At 37.7% G+C, this 25,952-nt stretch overlaps 1 protein-coding gene across 9 annotated transcripts in view; it reads right to left on the bottom strand.

Moving 5' to 3' along the window:
- Positions 1 to 25,952, bottom strand: part of LOC147366710 (uncharacterized) — a 1,020,409-nt gene that overhangs the window by 447,912 nt on the left and 546,545 nt on the right. The window contains exon 7 of one of the 9 annotated variants that reach the window (XR_015168966.1): positions 435 to 897. The exons of the other annotated variants lie outside the window; for them this stretch is intronic. The gene's annotated coding sequence lies outside the window, so the exon portion shown is untranslated. Of the gene's footprint in view, positions 1 to 434; positions 898 to 25,952 lie in introns of those variants that run through there. 9 annotated transcript variants of the gene reach the window in all.

Raw genomic sequence — 25,952 nt, 5'->3', positions numbered from 1 at the left:
CACTGAAGAATTGATGCTTTTGAACTGTGGTGTTGGAAAAGACTCTCGAGAGTCCCTTGGACTGCAAGGAGATCCAACCAGTCTATCCAAAGGAAATCAGTTCTGAATATTCATTGGATGGACTGATGCTAAAGCTGAAACTCCAATACTTTGGCCACCTGATGCAAAGAACTAACTCACTTGAAAAGACCCTGATGCTGGGAAAGATTGAAGGTGGGAGGAGAAGGGGATGACGGAGGATGAGATGGTTGTATATGTGAGTATATACCAAGTATATGAAAAATAATTATGAAATAAAACATGAAATTAATAATTGTAGATACCTCTGGAGGCATCATATGAAAGAGTGGAAAGAAACTCATGTTTTCAATGTATGTTTATCTTAATTCTATTACAAATAAAATGTTTTCATAAATAACTTATGATACTTAAAATGTATAAAGCCATTCATGCTATTTATTTCATGGATCTCATTCTTTAGGAATGAGCCAGACAATTCAGTGGAGTTTTCTTTTGCTTACACAGGCTAGTTGAATATTTTAGAGAATATAAAGCTACATACATTCACAAAGGTCTAATGTTGGATTTTGAGATTAAGTTAAGGGAGAAAACACTCACTGGCATTCTAATTCAGATTCCTCATATAATACATTAAGCAATTTTAGTAATTCTTACAAAGTAGTTGAAGACTGAAGTATGTTTTCCCAAAATGTGCTTTACCTATTTAAACCGGATTAAATCCCAGCATTTGTCTTTTTTTTTTTTTCTCCTGAACTGGTCAGAGGAATGCCTGAATTGTCTTTATTGGACTTTGATTAGCTCCCATTTGCTTTTGATTTCTGTCTGCAAGAAGTGTGGTATTTCCTTCTGTTTATACTCCAAGTCTTATTCCACAGCCTGCTAGAACAGAAAGAAATGTTAATCACTTCTCCCCAGGCCCAAAATAGAACAGCTAACCTACAGGATCTGATCTTTACCTCTAAACAACAAATTAATTCTCTCAGATCTTTTCTCCTAAGACATATACCTTAACACTGCACGTCGCTGAACTCTGTGGTTTTACAAAAACATCACTGAACTCCTAGACCCAGAAGGAGTTGCAGGAGCAAGGAAGTCACTATTTACCTCTGTCCTCAAAGCTCTCATCCTTGATCTGCTTCTGAGCTTGTGTTCTGATGCACATTTTTCATTTTCTTAAAGATAAAAACAGGAAAAACTTCCTCTCAACTCTTCTCCCACTGACACTCCAGAGTTTATTTTGCTTGGTATAAAATATATTGCATGGAGAACTGTGCTCCTCAATTAAGTTCATCTTTAAGGTCTTTCAAAACAAGCCCTTGGGTCAGGTGAGCAAAGAATCGTGAACCAGTGCTCTTTGAACTAGCATCTCAACTCTAACAGAGAACATCCACAGCAACACTGCTTGTGAAGTCAAATAAATAAATGTATGTCAGTTTCCTCAACTTGAGAAGAGAGCAGAACAAGATCAAGGAATGAGAGGAGAGGTGCTGGAGGCAGGTTGCCTGGCTTTGAATCCTGGCTCCCACCTTTCCTACCTTTTTGATTTTAGAGAGGTACCTAAAGATTCTGCTTTCTCTACTGTAAAATGAAGATTAAAAAAGAGACATGGGTAGCCCTAGAGACTGTCATATGGAGTGAAGTAAGTCAGAAAAAGAAATATCATATGTTAACACATATATGTGGAATCTAGAAAACTAGGATAGATGATCTATTTATAAAACGGAAATAGACACAGATGTAGAGAATAAATGCATGGCCACCAAGGTGGGGGGTGGGGAAGGGCAGTTGGATGAATTTGGAGACTGAGATTGATATATATACACTATTGATACTTTGTATAAAATAGAGAACTAATGAGAACTAATGAGTATAGTTCAGAGAATGCTACTCAGTGCTCTGTGGTGACCTAAATGGGAAAGAATCCACAAAAAGAAAAGACACATGTATAGCTGATTCACTTTGCTGTACAGTAGAAACTGACACAATATTGTAAACTATGGCTTCCCAGGTGGTGCTAGTGTTAAAGAACCCACCTGTCAATGCAGAAGATGCCTTGTAAGAGGTGTGGGTTCGATCCCTGGGTCAAGAAGATCCCCTGGAGGAGAGCCTGGCAACCCACTCTAGTATTCTTGCCTGGAGGATCCCATGGGCAGAGGAGCCTGGTTGGCTACAGTCGTGTGAACACTCAGTTGTGTCTGACTCTTTGTGACCCCATAGACTGTAACCCGCCAGGCTCCTCTGTCCATGGGATCCAGGCAAGAATATTGGAGTAGATTGTGAGGCTCTCCTCCAGGGGAATCTTCCTGACCCAGGGATCGAACCTGGGTCTCCTGCAGTGCCAGCAGAATCTTTACTCTCTGGGCCATCAGGGAAGCCAATGCAACTATACTCAAATAAAAATTTTTAAAAAGGGAGGGGGAGGGCAGCACCTACTTCACAGCCTTGTTGTAAGCATTAAATGAGAAGATTTACCTGAAGCTTTCAGAAGCATGCGTGCCTGATACTTACTGACACAGACTCTCAGGATTGTTATCTTGGTACTAGCAGTTAAGTCCTTTGGGCAAAAGTTTTTAAAGCAGGACTGTTATGGGCTGAGTTATGCTCCCTTAAATTTCATATGTTTAAGTTCCAACCCCCACTACCTCAAAATGTAACCTGATTGGTAGACAAGGTATTTATAGAGGTTATTAAGGTTAAACAAGGTCATAGGGCAAGGCCCTAATCCAATAGGACTATGTCCTCACAGGAACAGAAAGAGAAAAGGCCATGTCAGGGCACAGAGAGGCTGTGGCTGCCTGCCAGACAGGAGAGAGGCTCCAGGAGAAAACAAACGTGTTCACACTATGATCTCGGGCCACAAGCCTCCAGAACCGTGAGAAAATGAATGTTTGTTATTCAAGCCATCCAGTCTGGTATTGTGTTAGTATATAGTATAGTGTTAGTTGCTCAGTTGTGTCCAACTCTTTGTGACCCCATGAACTGTAGCCCACCAGACTCCTCTGTCCAAGGAATTCTCCAGGCAAGAATATTGGAGTGGCTTGCCATGCCCTCCTCCGGGGGATCTTCCCCTGCAGGGACCAAACCCAGGTCTCCTCCACTGCAGGCAGATTCTTTACCATCTGAGTGTTGTGGCAGCCTTAGCAAACTCAAACAAAGACACATGTGCCCGTTGATTTCCTGCCTTCTTATACTTGTGTTCTATGCCAAAACACAGTCTCTCTTTTCTAGTTCTAACCATCTAATGGAGAGAAAGTGACCAAAAAATGGCATTATGTGCTGGTAGAGGCAGAGAAAAATAAACAGCTTTAGGTATTTTAGCCTTTTAAGAAAAAAGCAACAACTAAGCAAGAGAAATCCAAGGCTCAGACACTGAATCATGGAAAATACAAACAAAAACCCCTGATTTAATATTATGCTGGAATTTTTTTTATTTCACAAATTGTAGTCATAATTTAAAGACCACAATAACTTTTATCAATGTATTTGTAACTTGACCATCCTATTCATCATCCCTTTTGCATCAGGGTATATAGAAAGTTTTAGCAAGATTTAAAATTCCAACTTAAAATCATTTCCCCTTGTTATTTAAAAAAATATTCTATTGGTGTACAACAGTGTGAATGACATTAATGTCACTGAACTGTACATCTAAAAGTGGTTAAATGGTAAATTTTGTTATGTACATTTTACCACAATAAAAATTACTCTATTTTATTCTAATATCTAGTAATGCTTTGAGAAATGATTCCAATCATTTTTTTTTCTTTTAGTAGATAACTTTTTTCTTTTTCTGTTTTTAAATCTCTATGGCAGGACTTTCTCTGATTCTGTGAAAACATCTGGACTTCTTTATTTTTTATATTCTTGAATTTTATTATAATGTGTCTGGTTTAAGTAATTCAATGTTTTTTCAAAATGAAGTCTTCTGTCTTTAACTCTGCAAAATTTGTCACTATTACTTCAAATATTTCTTGGCACTTCTACATATGTCTTTCACATTTCATAGCTCCCCAGTAGATTTTTCCAGTTTATCTTTTCTTGTTATGTCTGAAAAAATTCTTCAACCTTATCTTCTAGCTCACTAATTCACTATTTAGCTGAATCCATTATTTTATTGCTCTTGGTTGTGTCCTTTATTTCAACTATTATATTTTCTTATCTACTACTTCTACTTGTTTTTTCATAGTTTCTCATGCTTTCACATGGAGAAGGCAACGGCAACCCACTCCAGTACTCTTGCCTGGAAAGTCCCATGGACAGAGGAGCCTGGTTGGCTGCAGTCCAAGGGGTCTCGAAGAGTCAGGCATGACTGAGCGACTTCACTTTCACTTTTCACTTTCATGCATTGGAGAAGGAAATGGCAACCCACTCCAGTGTTCTTGCCTGGAGAATCCCAGGGATGGAGGAACCTGGTGGGCTGCCATCTATGGGGTCATACAGAGTCGGACACGACTGAAGTGACTTAGCAGTAGCAGGAGCAGCGTGCTTTCACAGTCCAGTTGTCTTCTCCATTTATGTAAAAATACTTATCTTCCTTAGTGAAAATTATTGTTAATTCCATCACAATAGGTATATATTGCCCAGCTCATTGTCTCTCTTATGAAGATATGGTTTATTTCCAGATGTGCAGTTATTGCAGCTTATAAGCTCATGTTCTCTGTGAAGTTTAGCTACCCTGTCCAGTAGTATCTGTCAGAGAAAGGCCATGTCCCCTGCTTTTTTCAGTCCCACTGGGTCTAAGCAGAGGAGAAGGGAAAAGCCTCAGGTATCACAAATAATGAACCACAGAGCAACTGCTGACCACAGACTCTAGTCACAGCTCCTGGCAACTTACCCGGTCAGTATTTACTCTAAAACTCTGTAGAAGAAGCAGTGTTAGGAGCAGAAAGACTAGGTTATAATCCATAAGCCATGATGGGCTTACAAGAGGAGAAGGGTAAAGGAGATCTGATCAGTAGGTCCTGTTTTCATTACAGCTTCAGGTCAGCAGTACATATACACTGATGCTACTCTAGGCCAACTGCAGATGTTACTGCTGTATTCTGCCCTGATGGGGAAGGTGACTGTCCCAATTCCATAAGGGGAGAAGCAAAGAACAAAATTTTAAACATTTTCTTCCAACCTGTTCTCACTATTGCCCCAGTGGCTCTCATCCCAGGACGTACCTAAATATCCCTTCCCAATACATGCCAACTCAAGATGGTCTTCTGTTACCCCTACAGCTTTCTATTTTGAAGTTGGTTCCTGAAATATATGTTTTCCTATAACACTTCTATAGTTTTTTCAGGTTAATTTCCATGCAGGAGTGATGATAGCAACCCTAGCTTATTCCCTCGCTGAGCAGAAATCAAAATTTGTGTATTCCAACTCCACACTTAAATAATTACATAAACCTAAAATATGCATTTGTTCATCCTTAGCATAAAAGTACCTCAGGATTCAAATGTGTTTATGCCTATGCATACATATATTATATAAATGGCCTGCTTAATTCACTGCATACATGCCAGTATCTCATCCTTTCAATATAAATATTTTGACTAACCAGGGAGTACTTCTAGGTTTTTTCATTCCAAAAGCAAGAAAATTAAATCCCAAAGCAATAATAAACAATTACATCTAAATAGAATAGTACAGATTCACAGAGAAATCAATAACAGTGTTCAAGAATCATAGCTCTCCCTCCCTATAAAAGGGATAAGAAAGTGGCTATTTGTATATTTCAAGGAAATGAAGGGAGACTGTAATGAGTAAAAATAAGACGAGATAAAGAAGGAACTCATAGGGGCTTTAAATTAGAAAGCAAAAGTGTAAGCCTATGCAAATTCCAGCAATTTAAAGACATTCCAGAGGTCACTCTTTACTGACCAGATAAATTTAACCTAAAGAATCAAACACCGCACAGTGTATGGAGTCTATGAATATAAGAGGTATTAATAACAATCTAATTATTTAATAAGCTTTACAGATCAATCAAGCAAACTATATAACGTAAACTTTAATATTTCTAAAGTTATTCAAGATGAAACTCTTGATAATCTTATCAACCTTTCAGAAGGTTGATTATTTTTAATTAATTTATTTTCTCCTCATTAACCTTAGAGGAAAACTTATACTTGGTAAAACAAAACATTTCCTTATCTTTTTAAACCTGTACCTCAAACATCATGTTGTTTTGTTTGTGCTCCAACCATTGCAAACTTCTATCCTGAGAACAGAAAACTAAAACTATCCACTTTCCTCCTCAGTCACAATGATAGATTAGTTTAAAATAGAAAAACCTCATCTTGCTCCTTTTTCTCAGCTGAAAAGGGGAGAAAGAGTATTAATCACAAGCTCTAGACAATTTGTTATTACATTCATGAGACAAATTTCTAAAAAGATCCTTCCAAAATTATGAGTAGAACTATCTATGGTGGCCATAACAATTGCCACAAACTGGGTGGCTTAAAACAACAGAAATTTATTCTCTTACAGTTCTGGTGACTAGAAATCAAAGTGTTGGCTGGGCCAGGTTCCCTCCTAAGGCTCCGAAGGAGGATTTTGTTTTTGCCTTCTCTCCCAACATCTGGCAGCTTCTGGTGCTCCCTGGCCCATAGCAGCACAACCCCAATCTCTGCCTCGGTCTTTACATGACCTTCTTGCTTCTGCATTTCTTTTTGCTCTCTTCTTCTCTTAAGGACACCATCCATTGAATCAGGACCCACCCTCATCTAGTATGACCTCATTTCAACAACTTGCATCTACAAATACCCCATTTCCAAAAAGGTCACACGTACCAGAGTTGAGGACTTAAGCACCTTTCTCTCTTTTGGCTTAAACAGGACATTTACCATCTCATATAACAGTAAGTTGGTAAGTAGGGCCAACTTCAGAGCTGTTTGACTCACTAGCTCAGAAATATCAACGAGGAGCTATGCTGTGCTCATATCTATGATCTCTCATTCATATATCATTTCATCTTCAGACAAGTTCTCCTCATGGCCCTAGCTGGCCAACAGAGTATGGAAAAACTCTACCTTGCTTTCATATTAGGGGAGAGAGAAAAGGACAGGCTAATGAATGAATGGAGAAGGCAAGAGAGCTGGCTATCTCAAACATGAAATATAAAGTCTGGACCAACTTAGGCCACTTGTCCACACCCTGATGAATAAAAGAGTCACCGAGTGCCAAGCACTTATATTATTAACCAAAATTCCCATCCAGAGTTGGTAAGGAGGTAAGCATCTGTTGAGTCACAAGGGCTGCACAGGAGATTAATAGACGAACAGAATCAGAATTTCTTTAGGGAGGAGAAAGAAGGCGTTGGATGCTGAGTAGCCAATTGACAAGAGTCCCCTACAAAACTATAATACTTTATGACATTCCTCTATCCTTATGATGTCCCTGGTAGTTGCAGTAATTTTTGTAGTATCTTTGCCGAACACGTATTTTGCGAGGATACAATTAAGTCTACTAATATTATGAAAAAATTTAGCTTACTCTACCAACAAGAGAACTAAACTAGAATCATATGAGTTACTTTTTTCTGCAATCCATTCTATTGCCCAACTACTTCTATCATCAAGCCACACAAATCTAATATTCTACAACCTTAACTGGGCCCCAATGTATCTCATCTTATCAATTCTCATTATTGTCCTTTTAATCCAAATTATCAACATTTTGGGGGCAATGGTAATCTCTCTCAAATAGTCTCTTTCTCCAGCCTCTTTTCCAAGTCTCAAATATCCTCACAGTGTAGACAAATTAACCTGCCTAAAACATAATCATAGCTCTGCTTCTTAATACTCTCCAAAGGATTCCAAATTTTCTACAGGAGAAAGTTTAAAGTCCTTAGCAAAACATGTAAGGAAGTCCATCAATTCTCCCTTGCTACACCTTCAGTCTTAGCTTAAACCTGCACTCTATTCTCAAGTCATAATGTGCTCCTTTCCATTCCAAAACTATGCTGGTTTCAGTTCAGTCACTCAGTCGTGTCTGACTCTTTGCGACCCCATGAATTGCAGCACGCCAGGCCTCCCTGTCCATCACCAACTCCCGGAGTTCACCCAGACCCACGTCCATCGAGTCAGTGATGCCAACCAGCCATCTCATCCTCTGTCGTCCCCTTCTCCTCCTGCCCCCAATCCCTCCCAGCATCAGAGTCTTTTCCAATGAGTCAACTCTTTGCGTGAGGTGGCCAAAGTACTGGAGTTTCAACTTTAGCATCATTCCTTCCAAAGAAATCCCAGGGCTGATCTCCTTTAGAATGGACTGGTTGGATCTCCTTGCAGTCTAAGGGACTCTCAAGAGTTTTCTCCAACACCACAGTTCAAAAGCATCAATTCTTCGGCGCTCAGCCTTCTTCACAGTCCAACTCTCACATCCATACATGACCACAGGAAAAATCATAGCCTTGATTAGATGAACCTTTGTTGGCAAAGTAATGTCAAATGCTGGTTTAATATACTTCTATTTTCCTTTTGCATGTACATTTCCCAGTTTGTTTTAGCAACTTTCTTTTCTCTCCCTTAATTCCAAATCCCAACCTTTTTCTGACTAACCTGGATAAAGAAAAATACTTGAGTAATTTTCACTCTCTACCAAGTTCAATGTCAGTAACTGACCTGGACCAGTGCTTCTCAAACTTCAGTAGGTCTGACTCAGGATGTCTGAGTCACCTAACAGCAGATTCTTCTAGTTGATGGGTTACATGTAAACAGTGAGGATGTTAATAAAAGATTCAGATTTTGGCTTGGCTTTCCCTGCTATGACCTTTGACTCCTTCTGTATCAGCTGTTGCTGAGGTCCTGGGCTCCCACTTAGTCACATCCCGAATTCCTCTCCATTCATGTCTGCCTTTAAATTGTGACAGAAAATTATTGTCTTGTCCTCAAGTCTAAACTGCAAAATGAATCACAAAAGGAAACAGAATACATTCAAACTATGAAGTATCAGCAAGAGTTCTAGAATTTCTAGAGTAGTCATCTGGTTTAAGGACATGGGTCACTGGAGGACAGTGTTGAAGATTTTTTTCAATATTAATGCAGACAAAAAAGAAACACTGTGTTTCCCTATTAAAGAACAAGTAGGGAACTGCTCAGGGTCTGGAAAAACTCTCATCTCATCTCAGACTGGATTTGATGCCACCACTGTGAAATACTAGTTTAAATAAAAAATAGTATATTTCCAGATAAGTCTTTAAGCTAGCCTTCTTCATTTTTAAACTTGCATCTGCAAAGTGTTCTACCACTAAAGAGCTATCTACATAGATGACCAGTGCAAGTTTGATGCATGAAGCAGGGCCCTCAAAGCCGGTGCTCTGGGGCAGCATAGAGGAACAGGGTTGGGAGGGACGTGGAAGGAGGGTTCAGGATGAGGGGGGACACATGTATGCCTATGGCCGATTTACGCTGATGTGTGGCAAAAACCATCACAATTCTGGAAAGTAATTATCCTCCAATTAAAATGAATAAACTAATTTGAAATTAAAAAAAAAAAAAAAGAAATCCACACTGATTAGAAAAGGCCTCTTCACAGTAAGCTGGAAAAGATATGGTCTCCTTAGCCACAAAGGTAAATAAATCTGGGGTCGATAATCAAAATATGCATACAGGGCTTACATGTTTTCTATAAAATGGTATGAAAATATACTTGATGTGGGCAACCTTTCTATCGATTTGAAAAAGATGAAAGTGTTAATGAAAAAAACAAAAAAACATGGGTCTTGAAAGATAAGTGAGAGGTAAAGTTGCCAGAATCGGCAGCCAGCAATAGAAAATTGTATGTATGTGTATGTGTGTGTATGTGTAAAACAGTTAACTTCAGGGAAAAACAAATGTTTAAAACATATAATCATAATATACCATGTAACTCCTCTGTGTATAAGATTTCCTTAGTTCAAATAAGATAAACACTGAATATTAATTGAGCCAAAAATGGTTTGGATACTATAGGCAAGGAGAAATGCTTAAATGTGTATTAACACACACAAAAAAATATCTAAATGCTAATCCTTTATAATAGAAAACAAAAAGAAAATAATGGCTAAAATTAAAAACCAATAAATTTTATGTTATTTTGTTATTTAATAATACAATTAGAAATAAGAGGGAGAGGGCATAAAAAATGAAAGGGGTCGCTTTTGAAAATGGGATTTGTGGTGATTTTTATAAGGTTTGTACTATTACTTGCCTTTTATAATCTATGTATATCATATGTTTCTTTGATAACATGAAAATCACATTTAACTATAACTAGATACAATTGATTTTAGAGCTTTTTTCAGGATGTTTTAAAGAATAAAATCTGTATAAACCTTTCTCATGTTGATTTTTCTTTTCATATTGGTTTTGCAGCATAATTTTTGTTTTGGCAGTTATCTCCTTTAACTTTAGAGAACCCATAGATTTCAGACATTAGCATTCAATCTGATGATCAGGACTAGATTTCAGAAGAACATATTCTAAAAATAGATGAGACAGTTCTTTGTTTTATTCCTAGGAAGAAAATGTGATTTTATATCACAAGAAACTCTTCCTAAATATTTTCCTAAAAGGTAACACTGCCTTTTAAAGTCATGTGAATCCTAAGCACTTATTTTTCAACAATATGACTTCCAAATGCATAATCCTATCCTGAATTCAGTGGTTGCTTCAGTAAGAGTAAAGAAAATCATCATATTCCTAGCAAGTTGGAGGCTTAATCAGCAACAGGAAGTGTTATGACCCTTCTTCGCTCTACCAGTCTCATTTAAACAATGAATAGTTGGGCCAGGTGGATGGAAACACGAAGGGAAGGACAATTAACTTATATTTATATAGATGATAGGTAGGTAGGTAGATAGAGGCACGGAGAGATTTAAAAAAGCAAAACAAAATAAAACTCATCTCTAGGGCGCTTCGACTTTGTAAGTCTTGTCCAAGGTTACTTACTGGAAATTAAGGAACTTGAGACTCTGTATCAAATCTTTCTCCAGAGTCTACATTTCTAGTTTGCCAAAAACCAAGACAGGACAACTGGAAATCTCTCCCAAGTCTGGGATCCTACATCTGGGTCCTGCTTCTATGGTTTTTAAATACAGCAGAGATCTTTGTGGACTTGTTATTCACAGGACTCTAGATGCCAACATTCATTTTCCCTAAATAATACCTAACCTACATCTGTGAATTTTTAAGGTACTTAAGGTAGAAATCTAAACCCTTTCTGGATCCTTCCTTAAGTATCTTTGTTTCACTGCTTTTATTATGGGATTAGCTTGCAGCTGTCTTCCAAAAAGAGCATGATTGAAGTGGTATGGTAAAAGAAACTTTCCAAATGATCAGGGTGGAGGGAGACAGAGAAGAGGTGAAAATTTTCTGCAAACATCATAAAGACTCTTTGAAAATCCTTGACTATTAACTAAAGAATGAGATTAGACTCATGTCAAACTTCAAAGCTCCTTCTTTAACCATCTATTTCAAAAGGCTTTTCTCTGGAAATAAAATAGTTTCCTTTTTCTTCACAGCACAATGAGAAATATATTTCTGTTCATTTGCACTCTTTTTTTTCTTTAGTATAAAATTCTTTGAGTTTATATGAGGGGATGAGTTCTTCTCCTGACCTTTCTTGTCAATGATTTTTCAAGGTAATAAACAAAAATACATATAAACATTTTTTCCAATTTGTGATGAGCAGTCAATAAACAGAAAATGCTAATCATACTAATTACTTCTCACTGGCAAAGTGATGCATAAATAATCTATTAACATGCAGGGCCAACAGGGTTAAGCTGTTTAAACATTGTCATTGATTTCTTCCTTCCTCCCCCATGCTCACTTCTTCTGATTCATCTGGTACTGTGTAACCTTTCTTTTCCATTATATTGTAAAACTTTGCTCCCTTGAGCATCCCTGTAAGGCTCTGCTCTTAAGACATTAATTAAAGGGAGGTGAAGTATTTGACTAATCAGCAGAGAAGTCTGTAGGACTCCAGTGCTGAATGACAAATGTCAATATCTGCTTTAGGTTTGCTGGATCAACCAGACAATATGGAGAGACTGATTCATCATTGTGTCACCAATTCCCATAGCATCCCAGAAGCCTGCCAATTAAAAAAAGTTGTAATCACAATACATCACTCAGTGGTGATTGGAGCAACATGATAAATAGGGACCTTTTTCTTTCTCTCTGTTGAGTATTTGATGTCTTTTTTTGGAAATTTATTCCATTTTTCAGGTTGATGCAGAACTCAGATCCAAAATGAAAAAGCGATCACCTTAACATATATGCACATTCCACTGATCTTTTTCCTGAAGCATAAATTAACATTTTGTTGAATAGGTATAACTTTCTGTAGACTTTTGAAAAGTGACAGAAATGGTTAAGACAGTAACTTCTATTACTAAAAGTTGCCCCACTTAATGACTTTTTTTCTCTTCAAAGGTAAAATTTGCAATTTTTCTTTGGTGACTGCTCACTAAAATTGGACAGTGATATGACATATAAATTCCTTAATATCTCTTTCCTTAACAGGGCAAGAGTATGTTACATAAACTTCTCCAGCCACATTTCCTGCCTCATTCCTCCTCATACCTTCTCTAGTTATCCTAACCTACAGGCAGTTCTCTAAGTGGGCCAAACAGGGCGCTGGGTATGTTTTTCCCTGTATCTGGAAGGCCCTTCTGACCCTTGATCCACGTGGTCAACTTTTACAAGTTCTTCCAGGCTTGAATCAAATGCCATCTCCCCTGGACACACTCTGATACTCGAAGCCTGAGTTAAAGTCTCTTCTGGGTTTCTTCTCTGATTTCGCACAGCACTCGGTTCATGCCTTTGTTGTTGTTTAGTCACTAAGTCGTGCCTGACTCTTTTCTGACCCTATGGACTGTATCCTGCCAGGCTCCATGGGATTCTCCAGGCAAGAATACTGGAGTGGGTTGCTATTTCCTTCTCCAGTGGATCTCCCTGACCTAGGGATCCAAGCCACGTCTCTTGCATTGACTGGAGGATTCGCATTCTTTACCCACTAAGACAAAAGGGAAGACTGGTTCACGCCTTTATGCAAATTGAAATCCTCTCATTGTACTGAGAGTTTTTCTTATCTGTTTTCCATGTAAAGTGGTAAGCTCCTTGAAGACAGGGACCAACTCACTGTCACCATATCCCAATTTTGAGCATAATGACTGGTATCCAGTAGGTGCTCAGATCTGTTACTGCATTAACTTGCTCTTCAAATGACTATGCTCAAATCTCTCAGCAGTTACTCTTTGTCTTAAAATCAAGCCCAGCTCCTTACTCTGGGCTTCAAAGTCCTAGGCAGGCAAGCTGGTCTCTGACCTCATCTTGAGCTTCTTGTTGAGCCAACCTCCCCATTTTACTTGCTCCCCAAATTACTCCTTCTCGAGGGGCCTATGTACACCGTCATGTCAATGCTTGAAATATTCTTTATCACTCTTCCCCTGGTCAACTCCTCTCTTAATCTTCACTTTAAAAGCCCCTACTCTAGGAAACTTTTCTCTGATACTTCCCCCCAACCAAACTGTATCCCCAGTTGCATAATTCCACAGCATCCTTAATAACGTTTATCATATGTATCACTGGTATAGAAATGCAGTCCTTTCACAACTGCAAGATCCAAGAGAAAGGGGGCTATGTTTCTTTTGTTGATCGTTGTATCTGTGATATGAGGGGATATACTCAGCAAACATTTGCAGGTGACTGAAATACATAAATCTTGAATATATAAACAGATTTCCAGAGTGCAAACCAGAGTAAAGGCTAGAAACCTGCTACAGCACTGTTTTACAATGTAAGTTTTTGTAGCAAATTCTATCAAACTCCGTTCTAAAAAAGGCAGCATCCTTTACATTCCTTTTGCAGTGAACCAATCAATAGCCTTAAAAACGGAGAGTGCCTGAACTTTGAAAAGCCAGGTGCCTCAGGTTTTACAGCTCAGGCAATTGGCCTGGCAAGGCTCCAGAAACCTGAGGCTCTCTCATCAAATTAGACTGAAAATGCATATAATTGTTTTTCCTTAATGCCCCTAGCCCCAATAATTGCTTGCATCTGTAATTTCCTTGACAGATGTTAGTGCCACACTCCTTTCCTCTCCAGCCAGGTGAGAAGTAAATACAGTCACTGAAGGAATTCTGACATGCTCTAGAGGCAAAATGATTGGCACTCAGGGACCGAAGGCTGCCTATGTTTTCACGTTCCATGGCCTCCACCTCAGTTCTGACACCCACTGTTCTCTGTCTCCCTAAGTAGGAGACACAACGGAAGAGAAGGCAGTGGAAACCAGTGGTACTTGCTAAAATGTCTGAGAGGCTCCAGAAGATAAACTGTGACTTGTCTGTGTCATATCCTTACCAGCCGTCTATGGAGACTGCTTCCTGCCTTCTCTGTTGGCTTCCTCCGTTAATGTTCAAAGACTTTGTGTGGCTGTGTGGTAAGCAGGTGGTGCTGGCCTTGGAAAGGAATCACGGAGGGCTGGAGTCTCAAATGCAGTCATGTAAAACACTGATGATATTTTGGCTTAAAAATACTGCCTCCCCCGTGACATAGCCTGCTGAAATCAGTGGAATTTATGAACTTATTTATTTATTTACCTTCTGTCTGAACAAGAATCTTATTATGGAATTAAAATTCAACAGACAGAAACCCAAGTTAAGAGCTGCTCTCTAGGTATTGTTTTTAATCTTTCATCTGATTCACGCTGATGAGCAAGACAGCATTAAAGCTCCTCTAGTCATTTTCTCAAACATTGCAAAGCAACAACAAGGACTGAGATTGCTTTTAAAGTGAATCCTCGCTAAAATATTCACAGACCAAACAAAGGAAAATAAGCAAACAGAAGGCCAGGAAAATTTTTAAAAATTTACATTCTGAACTGCCAGAGTTGGTCTGTGTGCTAAAAAGGATACCAGGTTCAAAATGAGTTATTTGATGTAAATGTCTCTTCAGTGCTCTTTTCAGAACTTCTTAGAGCTGATCTAAATCTTTGAGGAACTGAGAGAATTTTGCCATCACTATAAATTCATGAACCATATTTATAGGTTTTATTTAACTATGAAACATTAAAAATTTTTCATTGCTATTGCATAGAAGTAATCTTTACAGAAAGCTGGCAATGTAACAGAGATAGTTTACTATGTTTTTAAAAATATAAAGACATAACAGTGTTCTTAAGAGGATATTTATGCATTTTTTAAGAGAACTTGCAGATGTACAAGCTGGTTTTAGAAAAGGCAGAGGAACCAGAGATCAAATTGCCATAAACTGTTGGATCATAGAGAAAGCAAGAGAATGCCAGAAAAACTATTTCTGCTTCATTGACTATACTAAAGCCTTTGACTTTGTGGATCACAACAAACTGTGGAAAATTCTTCAAGAGATGGGAATACCAGATAACCCTACCTGCCTCCTGAGAAACCTACATGCAGGTTAAGAAAAGAGTTAGAACTGAACATGGAACAATGGACTGGTTCAAAATTGGGAAAGGAGTTTGTCAAGGCCATATATTGTAACTCTACTTATTTAACTTATATGCAGAGTACATCATGCAAAATGACGGGCTAGATGAAGCACAAGCTGGAATCAAGACTGCTAGGAGAAATATCAATAGCCTCAGATATGCAGATGACACCACCCTTATGGAAGAAAGCAAAGAGGAACTATAGAGCCTCTTGATGAAGGTGAAAGAGGAGCGTGAAAAAGCTGGCTTAAAATCAACGTTCAAAAAATGAAGATCATGGCATCTGGTCCCATCACTTCATGGCAAATAGATGGGGAAATAGTGACAGACTTTATTTTCTTGGGCTCCAAAATCACTGCAGATTGTGACTGCAGCCGTGAAATTAAAGACTCTTGCTCCTTGGAAGAAAAGCTATGACCAACCAAGACAGCATATTAAAAAGCAGAGACATCACTTTGCCAACAAAGGTCCATATAGTCAAAGCTATGGTTTTTCCATTAATTCTGTACAGATGTGAGAGTTGGACTATAAAGAAGGCTGAGCACTGAAGAATTGATGCTTTCAAACTGCGCTCTTGGACTCTTGAGAGTCCCATGGACAGCAAGGAGATCAAACCAGTCAGTCCTAAAGGAAATCAAGCCTGAATATATATTGGCAGGATTGATGCTGAAGCTGAAGAACCAATACTTTGGCCACCTGATGCGAAGAATTGACTCATTGGAAAAGACTTTGATGCTGGGAGAGATTGAAGGCAGGAGGAGAAGGGGATGACAGAGGATGAGATGGTCGGAAAGCATCACTGACTCAATGAACATGAGTTTGAGCAGGATCCAGGAGATGGTGAAGGACAGGGATATGCTGCATTCCATGGGGTTGCAAAGAGTCAGATACAACTGAGTGACTGAACAACAATAACAAATGCATTCTGAAAATTAAGTACATTTATGAGACTCTTCTGTTTCCCCAACCACCATCTACTTAATTTTGGTATATTCTCACTTATATTTGGTTTATTCTTAGTTTTGGTATAATGATCATTAGTTGATCATTCTATATTCAAGATAAAAATGATTTGAGTCATAAAAGCCATTAAAGGTTTTCTAGTTCACTCTTTTAATCTCAACAAATTTTACACCATTCATGTGTGACTACGGCTACAGGCTACCAACATTACTACTTGACTTACAGTTCAGTCATTTATCATATTATGTAGGAAAAACACCAAATTCATTGATCTATCTACTCTTACTTTAGGGGGTTACCTTAATATCTTTTTTACACAGAATTATGATATCCCATGTTATAATCACTAATTCTAATCAGAATCACTATTTCCAGTTTTTTAAGGAATCTCCACACTGTTCTCCATAGTGGCTGTACTAGTTTGCATTCCCACCAACAGTGTAAGAGGGTTCCCTTTTCTCCACACCCTCTCCAGCATTTATTGCTTGTAGACTTTTGGATCGCAGCCATTCTGACTGGCGTGAAATGGTACCTCATAGTGGTTTTGATTTGCATTTCTCTGATAATGAGTGATGTTGAGCATCTTTTCATGTGTTTGTTAGCCATCTGTATGTCTTCTTTGGAGAAATGTCTATTTAGTTCTTTGGCCCATTTTTTGATTGGGTCATTTATTTTTTTGGAGTTGAGCTGTAGTAATTGCTTGTATATTTTTGAGATTAGTTGTTTGTCAGTTGCTTCATTTGCTATTATTTTCTCCCATTCTGAAGGCTGCCTTTTCACCTTGCTAATAGTTTCCTTAGTTGTGCAGAAGCTTTTAAGTTTAATTAGGTCCCATCTGTTTATTTTTGCTTTTATTTCCAATATTCTGGGAGGTGGGTCATAGAGGATCCTGCTGTGATGTATGTCGGAGAGTGTTTTGCCTATGTTCTCCTCTAGGAGGAGATTCCTTAAAAAACTGGAAATAGAACTGCCTTATGATCCAGCAATCCCACTGCTGGGCATACACACTGAGGAAACCAGAAGGGAAAGAGACACATGTACCCCAATGTTCATCGCAGCACTGTTTTATAATAGCCAGGACATGGAAGCAACCTAGATGTCCATCAGCAGATGAATGGATAAGAAAGCTATGGTACATATACACAATGGAGTATTACTCAGCCATTAAAAAGAATACATTTGAATCAGTTCTAATGAGGTGGATGAAACTGGAGCCTATTATACAGAGTGAAGTAAGCCAGAAAGAAAAACACCAATACAGTATACTAATGCATATATATGGAATTTAGAAAGATGCTAACAATAACCCTGTGTACGAGACAGCAAAAGAGACACTGATGTATAGATGAGTCTTATGGACTCTGTGGGAGAGGGAGAGGGTGGGAAGATTTGGGAGAATGGCATTGAAACATGTATAATATCATGTATGAAATGAGTCGCCAGTCCAGGTTCGATGCACGATACTGGATGCTTGGGGCTGGTGCACTGGGACAACCCAGAGGGATGGTAATGGGGAGGGAGGAGGGGTTCAGGATGGGGAACACATGTATACCTGTGGCGGATTCATTTTGATATTTGGCAAAACTAATACAATATTGTAAAGTTTAAAAATAAAATTAAAAAAAAAAGAAATGCAAATTAAAAAAAAAAAGAATCACTAATATTCATGTTTACACTTTAATCTTTTATTTAAAATAGCCTGGTAAACTGAGATAAGAGCAAGTATTGATGAATTTATATTCCACGACTTGTTGCCTCAATTTTCCACTTTAATTTTGAAGTGACAGGCACTGTCATAGAAAATGAGCCCATGCTGGTTCTCTTTGGGATCCAAGGATACAGTCAACTTTGGCTAATTCTACATTGGAAATGGGGTGATTCATTGCAGATTATTACATCTACTGGTTTTCCACTAAAGGAAAATAAATAAATAAATTTGATTTTTGCCCTATGGGGCAGAATTTAAGCAGTGACAGTCAATTCTAAAAAGGTCATATTGTCCTTAGTTTTCTTCATGATCAGATACCTCAGAAAAATCATGTAACATCCTTTCTAGATCTACCAAAAAAAAAAAAATTAAAACCAATCTCAGTTATCCAGTAAGACTGACAAGAGATGACATAGGTCATCCAAGAACACTGGACAAGTCTCCACCAGAGTCTATGCTATTTCCTGCTTCTAAACTGGCACCTCTACAAAGTTGCTGGGTAGAATGCTCTCTGTTACTGTGATACTGTATCACATAGAGCTATATCATCTTGTGGCGAAAGAGTTAATTCAAATTCCCAGAAGCAGTCTAGAAATATACATCCTAAGAGATTGTGACTCCTTTTTATTGCACTTGTTTTTACATGTGATCGCTTTAGTTAGCTATTCACGAACTTTTGGCAGCTCTTTCACAGGAAGCAAACCATACTGAGAAATTCTAGTGATTTTATTACTGATTAATAAATAAAATTCGTAATTTTAGTTAAGGAGTGGCGAAAAGTAAGTGTCCAGGCTATTAGCATTTGCTTCTGTCTCTAAATCACTCTAATATTTTTTCTAGTTTAACTAAAATGTGACAGAATCTTTACCAAGCACTGTACGTCATATTAAGTGTGAATTCCTTTGAAATGCAGGTTTGCTGTATTGCCTTTTACTTTCTTTTAATAACCTGAAGCAGTGGCCTTCTATTTTTCCAGAGGCGAAGATAAACCCATATGAATGGGATGTCTGCAGTCTGCTGGACCCGGTTCTGGGCACCTGATCTATGTCATTTCCCATTAGTCTTATAACAAATTGATGAAGCTGGTGTCACAAACCCCTATAAATTTTCCTATCCTTACAAGGTGACTTTGATGTTTTGCCCAAAACAGAGAAGGCGGCAATGCAATATATGGTATGATTACTATTTTGAAAAAAGAAGACTTTTACCCAAATCATCTTAATACCTGTCCTTTGTTTTTGGAGTAGAGTTCTCATAAATGACCTGGCTATGAGTCAAAGTAGATCTGTTGTATTCTTCAAAACACATGTGGTCTGACAATTTCTGTCAAGTTTTAGGATGGTGAGAATGAAAATGTCCTAGTTATAAAGTGCTAAAAAAAATGTTCTAGTAATGGAAATGGCAGTTCAGCTAAAAATACATATTGACCAGGCTAGGTCCTGCTATGATGTCACTGGTACAAAGCCTGCAGCTGACCAGGGCATTTTGAAGCATTCTAATTCTCTTTCTCAGAGATTTCCCCCCCCCCCTCCCATTTATTGGATTAGTAAGGTAAGGCTATATTTTAGAAGTTCTGAAGCTAGATACAAATCTTATACCAACTTTCGAAAAATGTGTGCAATTTAATTTAGTAATATATTTTTATTGTCTTCTGGAAGCCAGACACTATTATATTTCCCTGCATTAGCATCTATGTTAAATAAGAATTGCTTGTTTTTGCATTTTATAAGAAGGAGGGAGTATTTTTGAATAGACTCTGTTGTCTTCTGTGTAGACACATGGCTGGTAGGCTATAAACTAATTACCATGGACAGTAGATATTAAGAGTGGTTTGTCACAGAAGCTGATAAGACACTATAGCCTCAGAAACAGCACCAAAGGATCCCTGTGCTTTTCTTGAAAGTGATAATACTAATACCAGTTTATTAACATTTATAATCTAATATGCTCTGCTAATTTTCTCTTGGGGATATACTTGTAACAAAAGTGTTGCTTATTATACATGTATTCAAAAACAGACTCAGTGAATGTTTGAAAAGCTAAGTTAGGATTTTCAGCTCCAGTCTTTATTTTCAGATGCGATTGGTTCTGGGGGAGGAAATTTGAGCATGTAAAACCATCACATTTTCAAATCAACTGTTTTCAAACCTTTAATTAAATCATTCTGTTCTTTATAGTCTTTGGAGCTCAAACTCCTGCAAAAATAGTAGTACTACTTGTCAACTGAGCAAGATTATGAATAGCTTCACCAGCTAGAGAAAAATGTGCTAAATAGAGTAGTAAGAAGGATCACTCTCTCTTTTAACTGTAACAACAACTAAACATCAATGAGCATGATACAGAAGAAAGATCAAAGTTTTAGAGTGAAAGTAAAAAGGGTTTGAATCCTGGCTTTGACAGATATTTACTGAATCACTTTACCAGTGGCTCAGATGGTAAAGAATCCTCCTGCAATGCAGGAGACCGGAGTTTGATCCCTGGATCAGGAAGATCTCCTGGAGAAGGGAATGGCAACCCACTCCAGTATTCTTGCCTGGAGAATCCCATGGACAAAGGAGCCTGGAGGGCTACATCCCATGGGGTTGCAAAGAGTTGAACATGACTGAGTAAACAACACTTTTACTTTCACTGAGTCACAGTAGCTGATTTCTTTGAGTCCCAGTTTCTTCATTGTAAAATAAAGGTAATTAGACCTAATTCAAATTTATGTACATCCGTTTTATAATAAATACTCAAAAAAGTAGTGTCTTTTCCCTCCTATCTAAGACTTTGAAAATCTCTTCCACTAAAAATAATATGTAAAATAAAAAGTAAATAACTAATACGCCAACTTCAATTCCATGTGAAAGAAAGTTACACGGCTCAAAATAGCCTGGAGTTAAACTCCCCTCCGGGTCCTCCGCACCATTCTATGCAAAACAAAGAACTCTCTCACCAGAAGGGAAAAAAAAAAATGGACATTAAGGTTGATTATGCCCAGCTCCCAGCTGGTCCCAGCCTCTGGCCAATCTCCAGAATTCCTTGCCCCTGCCGTTTAAGAGGTAAGTACTCCGAACAACCTTGGAGAAGAACAGGCCCCCTTAAGAGAGTAGATTTCCACATATATACCTATATTATTTACTCTGTTCTTGGGTTAGTGTAGAAGCTCACTAATCTGACTGCTGCCCCTTCTCGCCTCATTAAAGGTGATCTGTTCCTATAAAGTGCCAGTCTCATTCTTTTTCTAAACCTCGCCTTCTCTAACTCCCTTACCCTACAGCATGCATATTTAAAACTCTATTTCTCCATTTTTTCCCTTATAGTTTCAGTACTTGATGGGTAGCCTGACAGTATATGAAACTCTTGTCTCATACTTCCATTGATTGATTTTTTAGAAACGTTGCTGAAATACCGTTTTGCTTTGTATCTTGCAACTGAGAAATTTGATGGCAATGTATTCTTTACTTAGTAATGAACATGGTATTTTGACTTTAATCTTCAAAGTCTAATTGCTTAACTAAGATATGTCTTGGAGATGTTGCTTCTACGTCAGCTTTTTCTGATGTATGATATTTTGTCAGTTTCAATATATAGATTCCATTCTTAATTCTAGCAGTTGTACTCTTAATTCTTGGAATTTGTTTTATATGCATTCTATTTTTACTCTCCTTCATTTCTAGAGGACCAAAAATTTACACTGTTGCTCTCTTCTCTTTCCATACCACCAAGATTTAAGAGATACCACCTCCTTTCAAGTTGTTCTTAGACAATACACACTAAAGTACTTAGTAGCAAAGCATTATGATGACTGCAGTGCATTTTCAATGTTTCAGAAAAAATAAGATTTATACATAGACAAATAAATGCACAAATTATTAGAAAAAAATCTTATGTGGCAAAATATTTAAAATTGCTGAATATTTGTGAAAGGTGTATGAATATTCATTGTAGTATTTGTTCATCTTTTTCACAGATTTGAATTTTTTCAAAATAAAAATATGGGGGAGGGGGTAAAAATAAGCCTCACTTAGAAATTTACCTGACTAACAGTTCTATGACAGCATAATTTAAAACTTCATATGGGAGAAATTTCAGGAATTACTTTATATAAAGCTTTATTTTATAAAGAGAAAAATGTAGCCCAGGGAATTTTCTTGACTTGTTCAACATTACAGAGCTTAAAAGTTTCAAAGATAAGAACCAAACACTCCTTTTCTGAATCCCAAGTTTACTGTTTTTTAGGGGTTTTTTTTTTTTTTTTTTTCCCCATTTCCCTGGACTAGATGTCAGAAATTTTTTTTTTCTTTATAATGTTTGAGAGTAATGGTTTAAGCCTTACTGACCATATATCTAGTTTTTTTTTTTTTTTTTTGAATATCCATTCCTGCACACATGAAGTTTTTACATTTTCTTTTTTTATTCTAAAAAATGGAAAGCCATTCTTAACTTGAAGGCCATTCCAAAACAGGCTATAGGGCAAGTATGACCCTTGGGCAGGGGATATAGTTTGGGAATAAGAGAAGCCACTGCAATGAGAAGCCTGCACATCATAAGGAAGAGTAGCCCCAACTCTCCACAACTACAGAAAAGTTTGTGCAGCAACAAAGACCCAACACAACCCCCTCCAAAAAAGTCATCAAAATAGAACCAAATGGTATTACAGAATTAAAATATCCAATGATAGAAATAAAAAATTGTTGGATACACTCAATAGTAGAGAGTAGAAATGAAAGAGGATACATGGGTGAACTGGAGAAGAGATAAAGAGAATCAAACAATCTAAATAGACTTTAAAAAAAAAAGACAAAAAAAAAATAAACAGAACCTTAGAGATTTGAATGAGACTATATTACAGATTGTTTTAAGTCCACTGAATCAGCTTTCATCATGAAGCATAAGTAAACCAAAAAAAGTAAGGAAACTATACACTGCAATCAACTACTTATGTCCAGGTTACCTGTGGCCTAGTTAAGGCTGCTATATTTAGCAAATAAAAACACAGGATAAGAATTCCAGTCTAGATAAAATGGGATCTTTCCTCCCATCTTTTCTCCTCTACTGATCTTTCCTCCTCCACTCTAAGAATGACTATGAACCCTGTAAACTGTGCAAGAGACAATCAGAAAAGAACAATGAAAGGAGAAGCCAAACTAGTTTTGACTCCAAGTCTAAAAGAACAACATAGCAGCAGAGTGTCTTGTCGCCCAACCCAATAGAAGGTGAACCAAGAACAGTGTTTCCTGGACTCCAACAAAACAACAGAAGCAGCCCAGTTCTGGGGAAAGAAAAGGAACTCCTCTGAAATCAGCTTCCTGACACCACTGGTGCAGGGGATGAACTGGCAGCCCAACCAACAATAAGCCATGACAGCCTGGGATATACCACCTCCTTCAAGAAATCTGAGGCTGGCAGACAGCATCATCAAGAGGGACTCAGCCACAATGAGCATGTGGCCCCAGAAGCCACATGCCATTACTTGCCTGGGAGTCCCCTCTCCTACAGTTTGATCTTCCATGAGCCCTTCCTGGGGAAACATCTTCCATCACCCCAAGCAGCATAGGGACCAGTAAGAGCCCCAGCAACAGCAAAGCAGACCAAAATAATAATGCAAGTTCTCTAAAATTAAACCCTCATTGGAATCACAAACAACTAGGCCAGGACCTGCGTGCTAAAACTAAACAACATAAATAAAGCTTAAATAAAAAAAGAACTTAAATACACCTCAGAGTCTCCAAACATAATGAACAGGATATAATAGAAAACCACTAAATTATCTGTGATACAAAAGTACCAAAAACACATAACTTGCATGAAAAAAAAAGACAGTTAACTGATGCCAACACTGAGAGGGAGCAGATGTTTTAATTATTTGACAAGAATTTTAAAGCAGCTTTCCCAGAAATGATTCAGCAACCAATTACATGTTCTGATATAGATGGGAAAGTAGAAAATCCCGTGTAAAAAAAAAAAAAGAAGAAGAAGCTGGACTTCCGTGGTGGTTCAGTGGTAAAGAATACCTACCTGTCAATGCAGGAGACACTGGTTCAAATTCTGGTCCGGGAAGACCCCACATGTCATGCGTGGGACAACTAAGCCCATGACCACAACTACTGAGACTGTGCTCTAGAGCCAGCGAGCCACAACTACGGAGCCCACATGCTGAAACTATCGATGCCCGAACAGTCTAGAGCCTGTGCTCCAGAATAAGAGAAGCCACTGCAATGAGAAGCCTGCACACCATAAGGAAGAGTAGCCCCAACTCGCCGCAACTACAGAAAAGTCTGCGCAGCAACAAAGACCCAGCACAACCCCCCCAAAAAAGTCATCAAAACAGAACCAAATGGTATTACAGAACTAAAATATCCAATGATAGAAATAAAAAATTGTTGGATACACTCAATAGTAGAAAGTAGAAATGAAAGAGGATACATGGGTGAACTGGAGAAAAGATAAAGAGAATCAAACAATCTAAATAGACTTAAAAAAAAAAAAAAGACAAAAAAAAAAAAAGAGAACCTTAGAGATTCAAATGAGACTAACAAAGGATCCAACATTCATATCATCAGAATCTCAGAAGAAGAAGAGAAAGAGAGGGGACTAAAAGAATATTCAAAGCATTAATGACTAAAAGTATTCCAAATTTTATGGAAAGCACAAAACTACCTAATCAAGAAGATGGTCAAACTCCAAACAAAATAAGCCCAAAGAAATTTATACCAAGACACCTTATAATTAAACTTTAGGAAACTAAAGACAAGAAAACATATTTTCAGTATCTCATCATTTCAGTATTTCATCACATACTGAAATGTGATGCCATTTATTGAGTGAGGTAGGGAATGTGGGGAAAAGCAGGCAGGTAATCAGTGTTATATTTTCACCTTTAAGTTTAAATGCCACATAATTTAAAATAATTTGCATATGACTTAAACAGAATACTTTTTAAAGCCAGAGAGGATCTCAGCCTCCAATACTCATCCATCATGGATCATTCCTACAAAAGTAAGGAAAGAATCCCCTGCCTACTATGGACATGCCACTAAAAAGTATCTGTATGAAATCAAAGCTTCAGTTTATGTGGCAATTAAGATTCTCTACTTATCTGTGTGCACATACAATTTGTCTTTCTTAGCAAGAGTTTTTGCCACTCTATAAATCTGGTCCTAAACATTTCAAATCATTTGGGTTTGCTGGCCATTTTTCTGATGAGAAAAAATTTAGAGTGTCTGAACTGTCCAGTGAATCTTTAAGGGCTTTTGTGTAGTGAAGAGGAAAACATTCACCCTTCTTATGACACAACAGCACTAGCTGAGTTTGCCATTTCTTTAGACTGTAAGAATGCAGCATCTTTTATTGATTTTATAATTATCATTAAATAGTAGGCTTATTCTACGTTCAGAAAAATGTAAGATAAATAAAATCTAAAATAAATATATATCTTTTTAAGAATTGATGCTGTAGCAAGACTAATGATAGTTAATGCCAATAGATGAAAACCTCCCCTATTTCAATTCCATCAATATCAGTATCAAATTCCTTTCCTATAAGAGTTTCCCATTTCCTTTCAGTAACTATGCAGCCTAAGGACAAAGGATGCATATAAATGAGGTCTTTAGAGTTGGTTGAAAACAGAAATAGGCTATTTAAAATGGAGTTTTCCCCCAAGTCCATTACTATATAACTAGTTAAACTGATAAAACATTAAGACATAAAATCAGTCCAAGATTTCTTTTTTTCCTCTGTAAAGATCCTATCATCTGGTTTTATCTAGCCATATCCAAAGTTCTAAATATGCTTCAAGTAAAAATTAAACATCCCATTTCTTTTCCATAGATGGTAACTGGCA

The sequence above is a fragment of the Bos grunniens genome, chromosome 8 (assembly GCF_055505025.1).
Source record: "Bos grunniens cultivar Pamir isolate PY7600 chromosome 8, Bosgru_T2T1.0, whole genome shotgun sequence".
In the NCBI taxonomy this organism is placed as follows: Eukaryota; Metazoa; Chordata; class Mammalia; order Artiodactyla; family Bovidae; genus Bos; species Bos grunniens.
The sequence above is the reverse complement of the archived record's forward strand: the minus strand, read 5'-3'. Positions and strand labels throughout refer to the sequence as shown.